Consider the following 13,584-nt stretch of genomic DNA (forward strand, 5'->3'; position numbering starts at 1 on the left):
ACTTTATTTAATTTACAATGAATAACAAGAACTAGAGAGGTCAAATTTTATTTATTTTACAAATAAAAAGGAGGAAAGGAAATATGAATCTTAATTGGAAAAGAAATATGAAGATTTAATAGGTATGTAATGAGGAAGGCTGTAGTAATGGATTTCTTAAACGGGAAACATTCTAAATGTTAGGTAGGTTGTGCTACAACATCGTTAAGGTGTATCTATTTAAAGTGTGTGTCAACAAACTATGGGTTTAAAGTGTTGATTTTTGGATAACTGACTGATTTTTTATAACGAGTTCTTTATTATCGATGTTATTTTCTTAGGCAATAAGGCTCATAATAGATTGTTTAGCTTCTTTACAAGTTCAGACATGAGGATGTTTAAGTGATTTGACGATAAAATTACGATTTGAAATACTGTTCTTAAAACAGAACTGTGGCTCGAATTTAAGTAAATATATATTTAAACATGAGAAATAATTAACCGTAATCTATTCAGGCTTCAAGGAACTAACGGAGATGTAATCACCACTAATTACGGTGACGCAGGTAACGCAGACCTAGGAAGTCGGAGTATATGATCTGCTAGATAAATTGAAAGGGGAAATGACTGATGAAGAGATGGTGAGATAGCAGCATAGAGATGGTCTACTGAAGCCATGAAAAATCTAGTACAGGTTAAATATATAAGATAGAGATTAGGTATATTACAACGAATTGACTGGTAGACAGACCTTTGTTGGGACAGTAGAGAGTCATAAAGAAGTTAAAGCAGGAGATATAATAAGGGAAGAGTCAACGATAATGGGGAGAGAAGGCCCAACAGCGAGGAAGAGCAGATTCATAGCTTATTATGAATCCTCCGAAGTTGAAGAGAAAATAATGTCGGAGATATTGAAAACTACAAGGAAGATTTGTATGGAATCGTCCAGAACATATACTAAGAGTACTGATAAAGAAAGTGTTGGCCTATATCTTTAGAGGACCGGAGAAATCAGTGCGTCTTTTTTGTCCACCCGACGGGTATCAAAGCTGGTGGAGAGAAATTGCCAGGTGTGAAGAGTTCAACACCTCCAACTCAAGACTGTGGCACGATAATAATGAAGGCGGTAAGCAAGATATACGCAGATCTCCTTAAGAAAGTGAAGGAGGCAGTGACACAAGAAAAGGTAGGGAAATCTTGTCCTTCAGGAAAGGCGCCGAGGAAGAACTGTGCATCAGGATAAAGGTGCTCAGAAGGCTGAGGAGCTAAAGAGGGCTCTGTGAGGCAGAAATACAGTACTACAAGTAGACCTAAAGTCTAAAAATAACAGAAGAAAGATATTTCACATAAAAAGATATTGATACGGAGGCAACTATTGATGAAATAAAAGTGGCAGTGACCCGTATAATAGAAACAACAGAATTCAAATTCATATTAACTCGGCCCGTCCGGTTTATGGCGCAACACAACACGCTACGTTAATAACTACGTACCGAGCAGTAATGAAGTTAACAGGGGCGAGAATAAAATATTGGATGGGTACACTGCCGAGCAGTCATCAGAGAGCCTGGTGGAAAGTGATAGGTATTGGGCAGAGAGACATATCTTTACTTAATGCAACGGTGTAGATAGGCCGTATCTTATTACAATAGCGGAATACCGGGGCACAAACAAGTGGAATGCATACAGGTAGCGAGGTGGGGTGGTGGTGTATTCTTGCTACCACTCCCCCAATACAGACATTGAGAGTTTCATATCAATTTCAGATCACTTATGTGAAGAGATCGGATGAGGGGACAAAGAGTTATTACTAATGGGAGATTTGAATGCAAACTCTCCGGACGTTTCCTGTGAAGTGATCAATCTACGTGGCCAGTATCTTAATGATAAAAATAGTTTAGCGATTGATCACCTCAAGGTCGGGTTGTACAAGGTTCGATAAGAACATAAGGCGGCGATTGACTCATGTGAATACCCCGTAGAATTAATAGAATTGGTAGCTGACGAATGCGTACAATCGGGTGTAACGATTCTGGCATCAGAGAAAGATATACATATTGGTGGAACGTAGAATTTCAGCAATTACGAAGTAAAGTATGGGCATTTAGGACGAAGTATCAACGTGCTATAGACCGCCAAGACCGTGCTAAAAAGGAATACACCACGGGTAGGGATGAATACACATGGATCATAAAAAGAGGCAAAGAGATATGTTGGAAACAACTTTGTTCCAACATAAATGAAAATTCCTGGGGCTATGGTTATAAGATCATGACTGGCAAGCTAGGAAGGAAAATTTCATCAAAGACAGAGAATCAAGTGCGGGAGAGAATTTTTTCCTGAAGATAGAGGTTCGATGAGGGAAGAACTAACAACCGATGGAGTGGTGCCATTCAGAATGAACGAGCTCATTGCGGCCGGGAGGAAGATGATATTATATAAGAGCCAGTCCCGTTGGTATTCTGGTTGAAGTGGTGCGGCTGTTGGTCGATTTTATTAGGTACTCCTCCACGGTGCACCAATTTGGGCTAAAGCATTAGATTTCGAATGTTACAGAAATATGGAAGGGGTACAACGGCGGTTGGCTCTTCAGATGGCGTCCAGATATTCTTTAGTCTCAACGTAAGTTTCACTGGTCACAGCGGGAGTATCCCCACTGAAACAGTTGGCCATGATGAGCAAAAGGAGGCTGAGGGGGAAAGAAGGAGCATGGCCTGGAATGACATGATCGGGGAGTTGCAAGCTAGATGAGAAGTCACAATTAAAGGGAGATGGACGTAACGACTGATAAAAAGGATAAAACCTTGGGCCGGGAGGGAATTTGGGGATCACATTTACTGGCTTACTAAGATCCTGAGCGGGCACAAGGGGTTCAGAATGTACCTGTTTGCGAGTCATAGAGCTGAGAACGAAGAATGCCCCTATTGTGGGGAGGTCGATACCCACAATCATGTCATTTTCCAGTGCCAAAGGTGGTTGATTCAGAGGAGAGAGATAGAAGGCATAGTGGGTCTAGAGATGAAGACAATGTTGTGGATAGGATATTGATCAAAGAAAAAGAGTTCCAGGAAATACCCAAATACATCTCGGTGGTATTTCGAAGTAAGGTAAATGTAGTGAAGGGGTGAGGGATCGTCGGTCTGGCTTTCTTAGGTGGGCGGCGGCGAGAAAGTGGGGGGAATTCGGATCCTACCGCATCCTAAAACTTTGAAGAAAACAACACCTGGGGTAAAAATAAAAAGACCCGTAGCGGCAGAGGCCAGTGCTGACACCTCCTGTTTGAATGAGCAATGAAAAGACCCAGACTGGCAGGGACCAGTAATGCAATCCCCCTGTTTGAGTGGGCAATAAAACAAAAAACGTTCCAACCGGTGACCCGACCCGTCATGCCGGACGTACAGCCGGTAGACAGGAAGGGCCGTTTGAGTTTAAAGGACACCCCCCCTGCATTGAACCATGTTTAATTGCTGATCCAATGCAGAGGTGTCGTGAGAAAAAAGTTAGAAAAGTTATTATACGGAATTTAACTTTTAATGAATTATATGCTAAGTATCTATTTAATTTAGTATCCTTTATCAGTTATTAATTTGATCTTTTGCTTTGATTTAATTCTAGATAAATAGAAACAAAAAAATAAAAAATAAATAATTTAATCGGGAAAATTTAATTTGGTAATTTTTTATCATAGCCTTTTTGTTTCTTCGAAATAGTATACTGATTGGGTGTCATTTAAGCGAGTAAAAATCAATTACGTTAATAAAAGATATAATTTGTGTTTTTATAAGCATAACTTATATACTTATCACTTCTGTCTTTGAAGTTGTTACTGGGTATTAAGTTTCTATTTCTGTTAACGTTTTTATAAATACAAGACATCTAATAATAAATTATATAATTATCATAAATGTACTATACATAAAATAACTAACTCCGTTGTAGTTATTTTTTTATTATTATATTAAGATGATCCAATAAAAAGATTTCAGTTGTAATCCCTTAATAAAATATAAATTTTAATTTTGTTTATAAGACAGTTTCTCATTACTTTTTGTATCTGGTAGTCCATAATTAATTGCTTTATTTTTCCAGTAAATAACTTTATGTCGATTGTTTCTGCAGTCACAAACATCAAGCCAGTTCTCAGTTTAGTAGCAGCAGAAAGATTTATTTTTCCAGAATTGTATAAAAGATTTTAACGGATAATAATTACTTATCAGTTTATTATTATTATTTACTTTATTTATTTTATTTTAGCAAGCCACGATCAATTTGTTTAATTAAATTTTTTAGTAAATATTTCATAATTCCTGTTAAAAATTTTACTTCACGTATTGCTGTTTGGTGTGATTTTATTAATCAATCCTTCACTATCATTACTTTTATTATTTTTTTAATGATTCGTTATTAATTGATTTAATTACATTTTCAGTAGATATTTATTTCTTTTTAAAACTATCTACATCACCAATTACCCTACCTTCAGATTTTGTTTTAGAATTATATTAACCTACTTCTACTTCCTCTAGCTGAGTTTTATTAGAAAATAATATCCTGAAAGACCTAAAATTGATTAAAGAAATTAAGATAACCACTTATATTGACTTCAATTTTATAGTTCGTTAATACTGAAACCTAAGTTAATAATTGAAACGTAAGTTAAAGAATATGATTTATTCTAAATATTTAGAGAAATACCTGTCTGCATACTATAGAGGTTTTTTTATTTTTTTTTTGTCTTCAGTCATTTGACTCGTTTGATGCAGCTCTCCAAGATTCCCTATCTAGAGCTAGTCGTTTCATTTCAGTATACCCTCTACATCCTACATCCCTAACAATTTGTTTTACATATTTCAAACGTGGCCTGCCTACACAATTTTTTCCTTCTACCTGTCCTTCCAATATTAAAGCGACTATTCCTGGATGCCTTAGTATGTGGCCTATAAGTCTGTCTTTTCTTTTAACTATATTTTTCCAAATGCTTCTTTCTTCATCTATTTGCCGCAATACCTACTATAGAGGTAAGCTAATATATTATTACAGCGTGATGCATTTTGTGCGCATTACTGGCCGGCGTATTTTTATTTCCACCAATCTTATTTAACAATCATTATACAGATTTGGCCCCTTCTTGAATACAATCATACTTGTATATTAAGGTTTTGTTTTCTTTCACTTGTCTTTCTGTAATATAATTTAGTTTTATATTTTATTAAATTCTCTGAGGATCTGACAATATCAACTGAATATAGTGACAAAATTACTTAATTCGGTAGTACAGTTATTCTTTTCTCAAAACAAACGAAGTAAAATTATTTATTGGTGTGCAGATATTAATCAGAAAAAGTAGGGTTACTTGTTTTACAAACAAACATGCTTCTACAGTAAGAGATTTCAACCTAAAAATAGGCATTAGCCGATTTTAAAAATAGACAACAGCTAATACAAAAAAAAATTCTTATTACTCGTACATTTTTATCTTGTCTCAATAAGCAGTGTTACAGAGGATAGGTGTCTTTAATCAGGGCTGCTCGGAAATTGAAATGAGGAAGTCTTTCTGAGGATACTTTTGAAAATTATGTTGGAAAGTTTTCCTTTCAAAAAGCTAGGATTACTCTTTTTGGAAGGATACGAGGAAATTTCAGCGATCACCTCAGTTCCAACCGCTAAGAAATCAGATGGATAATGGGCTAGAAGTGACAGTGAGGAGGCCACCCTGTTTGCTAGACACAACCGCTTAACTTCCATAGAGCCGGATATTATAAACTTTTTAGAAAGCCTGATTACGATGAGACTTCCGATTAAGCCCATCTCATACAGGAAATTGCTAAGTCGTTGAGAGGGGAGAAACTCACGGAAAGCGCCAGACTTTGAGCTGATTACAAAAAAAAATGTTAGCTATTTTCTGATAAAAGACCATAATTTAAACGATTCAAGAGTTTAGTGGTATTCTCAGAACGACATTCTACCCGCCAGAGTGGAAGGTTGCTTAAATTTTCCCCTAAATAAATTTAAAAAAAGGATAAGATTTATAAGTGACCGATACGCATATATTAATAAAAATTTAAGATCGATGAGTATACTTCCTCTTCCAAGAACCCGTAAAAAAATTTACCGTAGATTCTATATATAAACATATTTCTTCCCGTATATTCGGGGCAATAGCTCCTTCTATGAGACATTATGGTAGAAGTTGTTTTAAGTAAAGCATTAAACCGCTACTGGATATGATTATACTATTTTTATCATATATAGTCTAGCGAACCAAACACCCAACTTAGAATTTATCAAAATATTTAGTAGTCTATCATCTAGCGATAGTCTTAATCTGATGTAGCACTATTAAACTGCATGTTTATTCTGTTATGCATTTTAATAAGTGCAAAATATAATTATTAAGCGAAACGTAACCACTTTGCTCTATGATCGTTAGTGGAATGGTACATGTAGAAGTATAGTTATGATATGCAATGGAAAATAAATAAAATTAATTAAATTTTATTATTTTATTATTGTGTCCTGTACACAGAATAAGGTTTTTGTTATAACAAATATATACTGGTATTTTCAACAAAGGTACCTTCTGGAATACCTAATTTCTCGCTTCGTGTTCTATTTTTTAGCTTTAATAAGTAAAGTAATCATAAAAGTAATGTTAACAGAAGCATATTAAAATGTAAATATCCTTTTTGAATATAAATTCAAATTTCAAATCTTGTAATTATCTTACCAGAAATAAAATTGATTTATATTTAGTTTAAACAACCTTAATGAGATTTTTATCTATTGTTAGTTTCACATCATTGATTATTCTTTTATAAGGTAGCTGAGGAAAATTGATGATTTCGTCTATAAATTTCTGGATTCATGTTATTTATTGTATTTCTTTCTTGGGATCTGAAATATTCCAATACAGATTGGTATATAAAAAATACGGTATACATACATATACCGTATTTTCCTGAATATAGGTCGAAGTTTTTTCCTACATTTTCTTCCATAAAGTGGATAAGGGTGAATCTATATCGGGGTCACGGTTGATCTATATGCGTGGCTGATTTACTTTTGATTGGAATGGGCTTTTTAAACTTGTTTCTCATTACAGTTGTACTCACTACAATACATACTATAGTAATAACCTTCAGTTATTATTATTACCTATTATAAATAAATGTACTTATTAAAAATTTCTTATGTTCATAAAGATATTATTGAATTTTTGAATAAGAATAAAGTAAATTTAAAACACAATTTCATTTTCAAACATTTAACAAAAAGAGATGATTAAATGAATCTGTGTTATCAGTAAACGATTTTAATTTTCCCATTTCCGGTAAAATACGTTTTTATATTTCATTTATCCAATTTTATATAAAAATTGATTTGATAATTCTTTTTTCTTTCTTGATGAAGTGAATCAATACAAGGAGGATTACAAGTATTTACAAAGATTACAAGGAGGATCTTCGGATCTTGATGTAGGATTCAATAATAAGTCACAGGGATACTTATTCTACCTGAATGTACAGTTAAGGGTTATGAAAAGCTAAAATTAGAACCTGCACATAATTACTGGTGTCCGTTACATAAAGGTTGTTGCGTTACAATCCTATACGAAAGGAAAGTGCAGGCCAAAGAAGAATGAAGAGGTCATCGGAAGAAGAAAAGGTAGAAGAAGAAGATGAAGAAGAAGGAAGACCCTCTACTCGCCCCAACATCACGGACTGGAGTCCGGAATAGAGCCCAGCAGAGATGCGTCCTGGAAGGCAGCCATAACAGAAGTGGATGAAGAACTTCTACACACCTCTCCTTTAAAACTTACAAGTTAAATAAAATAAACCACCAATTGCAACTCCTCCGGAGTAGGGGTCGCATTGCTCCCACCTGATAGTGCCCCGTTGTGGCGTATTCCTGCTAGCCTATTAAGCGTTAGCACCGAAAGGACTTCAGTGGATGGTCTGAAGGGGAATTACGTCAGGAGGAAAGGCTTCATAAGCCTAGCCTTCCGCGGTCGGCCCATAAAATGGGTTCGATAACGCTGGTTCAACAACGGATTGGAATGCAACTAAATCCGTCTTAAAAATACTAAATAATAAACAAAACTTGAAAAATTAGACCCGCCATTTAAAAATAAACCTTTTAAAAACACGCCCGATTAGAATCATCCAGCAGCAAGGGACGCTGTCCAGGTTCTGCGATAAGTAGGGAGAAATAAACTCCCGCCAACTTTGCATTCCTATCCAATCCTATACGTTGGGTCGGAGAATTTTTAAATTGTTCTTTACATAGCACTGTCCTTTAATCAGATTTCCTGTAATTCATAACGTTTTCCTATTGTTCTGTTTACATACAAACCTCTTTTCTTTCTCACATTTGTTTAAAGCTATTATTTGTTTACAAAGTATTATCTCATTTTAAAGGAATTATATTTTCTAATTCCCCCGCTCCGAAATAAGTAAAAGTCGAAAAGAATTTTGCCAATTTTGACACGAAGTTTAAATTACAAGTAAAACGTAAAGCCGAGAAGTCTAACAGTGGAGCCAAAAATATGATGGTAACTAGAAGAACGTACATTATTGGAGGAAGTAGAAAAATTCTGTATTGATAACAGTATCATACCGGAAAATTTTAAGAGGATCACAGGTAGCTTGTTTTCGAGAAAAAGATGATTCAGTTACTGAATTCATTAAAAAAATAGAAGTAAAGTGTTTTGTATTGCAAGAGACGCAATCATAATTAAAGGCAGTGAAATTGCTGAAGAAAAACGTGAAATGTATGTCCATGATGAAAAGGAATGGGGGAACGTCGTAGAAACTTAACGATTACCAGCGGATTACAAGGAAAACTTATTACTTTGCAGAACCACGTTATTAATTTAAGGAAAACACATAATTATCCGTAGATAGAATTGGTAATGTTGACCAAACTCCCGTTTTTTTGTCATGCCTACAAACACAACAGTCAATGCAAAAGGTGAAAAATCTGTGTTAATTAAACAAGTGCAAATGAAAAAGCACGGATATCTGCTATGCTGCATATATTTTAGGTGATGGATAAAATTGCCACCATTTGTAGCCTTAAAGAGAAAAACGTTGGAAAAATAAAAAAAAACAAACACCACCTACGAATAAAAAGGTTTGGATGGGTCTTTGGTCAAAGATTGGCTTAAAACTTTTTGCTCCAGAAACGTAAACCTTAGAAACCAACGTCCATGGTGACATTTTAGGCACTCAGGAGTTTTTGACTGAAAATGTATCGCAAGTAAAAAAAATGAACACGGTTTTAATTGTAATTACTGGTGGTATGACTTTCAAGTTACAGGTTTAGGATGTAATACTGAACAAGCCTTTTAAGGATAATCTTAAGAAAAGTTATAATTGTTTCATTCGAAGCAACAATCATCAGCTAACAAAAAAAAATTTCCTTGAGATTATTATTTGAGTGGATTGTTAAGTTATGAAACACCAGATAGGAATAGAGTAGGAATTGTATAAAACTTTACATTAACAAAACATTACATGGAATCAAAGATGATATTGTGTGAAATGGAGAATCAAATAATAACATTTTATTTTCAGACGGAAGTAAATTATAGCGTCATTTCAAATGTTCATATGTTATGAATGAATTTTTTTATGTAATCAATATTTTAATGCAATTTTTTCATGAATTTTAGAAAGATATTTAAATAAACATTTTCAATTTGCAATCATTATTATTTAAAAAAATATATATATATGTATATTCTTACTAAAAATCTTGTACACTATTTTACTTTTTTTTTTTATTTCGATGCTACCTAGATACAGAATTTACACAATTATGTATAATATTATAAGATAGAGTTATAAAGTAATAATACAATTATAGTCCTTTAAAAATGATGTAATTATATGTAATATATTTTGAAATTAATTTCTTATTTGTGGTAAAAAATTAATTTGTGGGAAAAACTTTTTTAACAACTTTTTTCCTGAAAATTACATTCAATTATTTGGGGTCGATCCATATTTAGAGTTGATGTGTGTACGAGCATATTCGGTATAAATATCTATAAAATATAAACGTAAATGCAATATTGAATATTAAATATATATTCATACATACATGTTTTTCATCATTCTCATGAATTTGCAGTACCAATCCACATCATTCTTTATAGATATTTATTTTGAAAGAAAAACAAAATATATCTTTGCATTTTTTTCAATCAGTTTATGTTCGTTGTTACAACATATCAATAACTCTATCATAATAAATTGAGATCATAAAGAAAATTATAGATAACATTTGCAATAGATTGGTTTAAAATTGTTCTTCCCATTTATGAAATAGAATAGTCTTCCATTTTGTAATTGTTAAATGTTTTATAAATGATGAAATCTGTAGTAAAATTTTTAAAACGAAGGACAGGTTGATAGATGAAATATGAAACCCAGGTTGTGAATCTGTTTTTAGAAAGAAGTGTAGAGAATAAAATCTGCAAAAAAAGGGCAAAAATCATCAGTAATTTATTTCATAATACATTATTTACAAAAGCTAGCTAATTACAATATATAATTCAATATATATAATTAGCTCCCATTCTACATCTTAATGAAAAATCATGAAAGTCAGCTGGAAAGTTGGAGTATTAGGATAATATAAAATAATACTATGAATGAAACAAGAACACTACATTAGAACAAATAAAACAGCTAAAAAAAGATGTATTGTATAAACAATATATTAAACTTAGAGACTGGCTGAGTACAGAAAGAAGTTCAAGGCACTCTTCTACTTCTTTTTGTACTATGCCAGTCTGTGCAAATCAAATAACTGATGAAAAAAAATAGCGTTTGAACTTTTTAATAGTTTTGAACCGTCATGTAATAGGTTGAATTTGATTTCTGTGGAAAACTTATTATAATGTTAAATAAAATAAAACGGAACAACCCTACTTTTAATCTGGAGCCGAGTCTCTGGACTATTTATCAAAAATACCGTAAAAATTTATAAAAATATGATGAGAAAAATACAGTTTTATAAGATAAAAATAAAATTATTAAAAAAAAATTGGTAACGGTTTTTCGATTAACTTTTTTTGTTACAGGGTTCTTTTGTTTACTCCAGTTTATGCAAGTTGGTATTTTTTATCCGACATCTCCGCCTGTCATAAGAACCTTGATAAAATAAGAAATTTGTTCTAAAGGAAATAATCAGCGTCTTTAATATTGCATGCCGTTTCTTTTAATCATATAAAAGGATATGTATACCTGAATAAACTTTTTAATTATTAAATCAATTAAAAATATATTTAGAAAAAACAATTGTTCCAAATTAAAGTTTTATATTAGAATACCGTCTCACATAATTTACTTCAACCAAAAAAAAAAGTGTCATAGTCGAATGATGATATGTAGGTGTAGTTGCAAACGCATAATATTCTTTGAAGCTACCTGTGTAATAGGGATGAAATATGTTCAGGCAGCTACGCCCCTCCTAGGTCATACGCGGCCGTGACGTCACATAATAGTGTTAAAGACGCCCAGTAGGAGCGCTATGTGGCGACGCTTAGTTCGCCCAGAGCGTCCGTGGATGAATGGTGGCGTCCGCGTATTGCATGTCGCTGCGGATCTGTTAGACGTAACTCTTGATATCGGCCCTTCGATTATAAAACAAAATCAGTTATTTTTCTTTAAAAAACTAACTTACAAAACGAAACGCTCGAATTAATTAATGTGTGAATTATTAAAACTAATATAATAATTCTCTTAATAATAACTTTATAATACAAATTAAAAACTGGAAAATGGAACCTGCCTCAGAGGGCTCATACTGAAGAATAATTAATGATCCCCGCGTTGTGTTGTGTTAATTAAAATCGAATGAAGTCTACCAATTACGAGAAGTTCATAAAACTCCAAGGAAAGCGAAATATTTATAATATTATAGAAGGTGAATAACTGTTACTTGTTCTCTTCTATACTTACTGATAAAAGAGTTTTCTTAAATTCTAGTATTAATCCTGTTATCTTTCAACTCTTTTCACGCTTTCATATCTCTTTACTGCTTTCTATTTAATTTAATCTCGCTTTCAGTCATTATTAATCAAAGTCTATTTGATAAAAAATTCTGATCTTTTTTTTTACTTAAAAAGAAATTTATTTAAATATTAGATATACTTTGTGTTAGATTTGTGGTTTTCTTGCAATTTATTTAATTTTAATAGGGACTAAAATTAAAGAATACAAATAGAACATAGTTGTACTATGTAAATAATCAATTTAAAACTTTTAAAAAAATTATAAACAAATATTTTTCTTGAATTATGTTATATCGATTATAAATTCCAAGATATTAAAAAAAAATTATTATGGCATAAAATTAATAATCGTCAACTGAGATTTAATTAATTATAATTATTTTATTATTGTACGAGAACTTTTCTCATGCAAAATGTTTGTACTGAGAAAATCCGAAGCCTTATATAAAGTGAATGCAATAATCTCCTAATAAAACAATTACTATTCTATTATATAAAATTATAACCATAAACCAACAATATAAGATTAGAGTACCAGTATTCCAACCAAATATTACTTCATAAATCAATTTACTCATATAAATATTGCGTAGAGTAAGAAAAAGTGGTTATTGTATTTAGATCCAGAATTTATGAGCCCCATAAACTTTTAGTATTAAAATAAAAAGAAATACCTTTTAGTAATCACTTTTAATTTATAGAAATAGGCGTCATAGGTTTATTACTGCAAAATAATTTGCCAAATCATATAATTCTATAAAAAATAAGAATGAAATATAGTAATAAATAACAAGTAATAAGCAATAGTATAGAGTAATAAATATAACAAATTTTTACTCAAAAATTAAAATTATAAACGAGTAGAAAATATTTATATTAATCTTATTTTTAATTGAAAATTGGATTTGTCCGCTCTTGCAGCAATTGATTTTCTCTGTAAAATAATTTATCTTATAAAAAGGAATTAGAAATTTTATTTTATAATGAAATTCTTCATTTTTCTGTATCAAAATGTTTTACAGAATCTTCATTAACTAAAAATATTGATAGAGAAATAACTTTTGTCTGGTTTATTTTATTTTTTTCAATATTGAAGTGTTTGTTGGAGTAATGAATAATGAAGTTAGCATTTTATATGTCACACAAACTACGTATAGTAACAAAACAGAATTATAGATTTTATAAAATTTGATAACGAATTTTTTATGAAGACATTAAAGAAAGCCAACATGTATTCTGCTTATAATTAAAAAAAAAAAAAAATAAAAAAAAAAATAAAATAAGTTAATTACATACGGTACAACGTAACACTTAATACTTAATATTTCACTTAATATGTGGCTTTAGTATGAGCTTTGTAGCTATGTGGCTTTTAAGGGGAATAGTAGGCCTGACAAAACATATCATGCTAGAGAAAACCACGGGATCTGAATAATGATTCGTATTAATTCTAAATACTAATGAGTACCCCTTTACCAGGTTTAAAATTTAATAAAAGATTTTTTCTTACTTTGTTTTTAGAAATATATTTTGTATTTTATTGTGGTAAATTCTTTTCCTTGATATTCATGTAAATGATGATT

General features: G+C 31.9%; 1 protein-coding gene across 2 annotated transcripts in view; it reads left to right on the forward strand.

Moving 5' to 3' along the window:
- Positions 1-11,550: 11,550 nt before the first annotated feature.
- Positions 11,551-13,584, forward strand: part of LOC142329558 (5-hydroxytryptamine receptor 1-like) — a 1,034,283-nt gene continuing 1,032,249 nt past the window's right edge. For both annotated transcript variants that reach the window (XM_075374274.1, XM_075374329.1), the window contains exon 1: positions 11,551-11,913. The gene's annotated coding sequence lies outside the window, so the exon portion shown is untranslated. The remainder of the gene's footprint in view (positions 11,914-13,584) is intronic.

Source organism: Lycorma delicatula, chromosome 1 (assembly GCF_047948215.1).
Source record: "Lycorma delicatula isolate Av1 chromosome 1, ASM4794821v1, whole genome shotgun sequence".
Lineage (NCBI taxonomy): Eukaryota > Metazoa > Arthropoda > Insecta > Hemiptera > Fulgoridae > Lycorma > Lycorma delicatula.